This window comes from Panthera tigris, chromosome X, assembly GCF_018350195.1.
Source record: "Panthera tigris isolate Pti1 chromosome X, P.tigris_Pti1_mat1.1, whole genome shotgun sequence".
NCBI lineage: Eukaryota > Metazoa > Chordata > Mammalia > Carnivora > Felidae > Panthera > Panthera tigris.
This window is the reverse complement of record NC_056677.1, coordinates 94,347,119-94,348,708: the sequence shown is the minus strand read 5'-3', so window position 1 is coordinate 94,348,708 and position 1,590 is coordinate 94,347,119. Positions and strand designations below refer to the sequence as shown.

The window sequence follows — 1,590 nt, the reverse complement described above, 5'->3', positions numbered from 1 at the left end:
TGTTACAAAAATAGACCCAGGTCAATAGAACAGAATGGAAAGCCCAGAAATAACCCTCCCAGTATATGGTCGGTTAATCTGTGACGATGGAGGCAAAAACATGCACTGGGAAAATGACAGTCTCTTCAACAAATGGTCCTGGGAAAACTGGACACCAACATGCAGAAGAATGAAACTGGACCACTAACACCATACGCAAAAATGAAATCAAAATGGATTCAAGACTTAAAGGTGAGACCTGAAACCATAAAAATCCTAGAAGAGAGTCCAGGCAATCATTTCTCTGACATTGGCCATAGCAACGTTTTTCTAGACATATCTCCGGAGGCAAGGGAAATAAAAGCAAACATGAACTATCAGAACCTCAGCAAGATAAAAAGCTTTTGCCCAGCAAAGGAAACAACCAACAAAACTAAAAGGCAACCTACGAACAAAGAAGATATTTGCAAATGACATATCTGATAAATGGTTAGTATCCAAAATGTGTAAAGAACTTACGCAACTCAACACCAAAACCACAAACAATCCATTTAAAAAACAGGCAGAAAACACGAACAGACATTTCTGTGAAGACGCCGTCCAGATGGCCAACAGACACATGAAAAGATGCTCAACGTCACTCATCGTCAGGGGAATGCAGATCAAAACCACCATGAGGCAGTAGCAGCTGCAGCGGCGGTGGTTCAGTAGCTGACATGCAGCTCTTGGTCCACACCCAGGACTTACACACCCTAGAGGTGACCGGCCAGAAGAGGGTTGCCCAGATCAAGGTTCATGTAGCCTCGCTGACGGGTGTTGCTCCGGAAGATCAAGTTGTGCTCCTGGAAGCCAAACCCCTAGAGGATGAGGCGACCCTGGGTCAGTGTAGAATCGAGGGTCTGATCACCTTGGAAGTAGCCGACCACATGCTTGGCGGTAAAGTCCATGGTCCCCTCATGTGCGGGGAAAGGAAAAGGGCAGACTCGCAAGGTGGCCAAATATGAGACAAGGAAGACAGTTGAAGCCAAGGGGTGGGTGCAGTACAACTGTGCTTTGTCAATGTTGCGCCCACCTTTGGCAAGAAGAAGGGCCCCAGTGCCAACTCTTAAATTCGTTGTAACCCTGGCTTCCCCCAATAAAGCTGCTCTAGTCTAGTAAAACAACAACAACAACAGCAACACAATGAGATATCACCGTACAGTTGTCATAACGGCTAAAATCAAAAACACGAGAGGAGTGCCTGGGTGACTCGATCGGTGAAGCGTCCATCTCTTGATTTTCCCTCAGGTCATGATTTTACAGTTCGTGGGATTGAGCCCCATATTGGGCTCCGTGTTGACAGCATGGGTCCTGCTTGGGATTCTCTCTCTCTCTCTCTCTCTCTCTCTCTCTCTGCCTCTCCCTTTCTCTCTCTCTCAAAAATAAACATTCAGAAAAACCCACAAGAAATGACATGTGTTGGCAAGGATGTGGAGAAAAAAAGAACCCTTATGCACCGTTGGTGGGAATGCAAACTGGTACAGCCACTGTGGAAAACAGCATGGAGGTTCCCCATATAATTAAAAACAGAAATGCCATATGACCCAGTAATTTCAGTCCTGGGTATTTACC

At 45.9% G+C, this 1,590-nt stretch overlaps 1 pseudogene; it reads left to right on the top strand.

Annotated features, from left to right (window-relative positions):
• The first annotated feature begins 689 nt into the window (after window positions 1–689).
• On the top strand, window positions 690–1,088 carry LOC102965861 (annotated as a pseudogene).
• The last annotated feature ends 502 nt before the right edge of the window (window positions 1,089–1,590 follow it).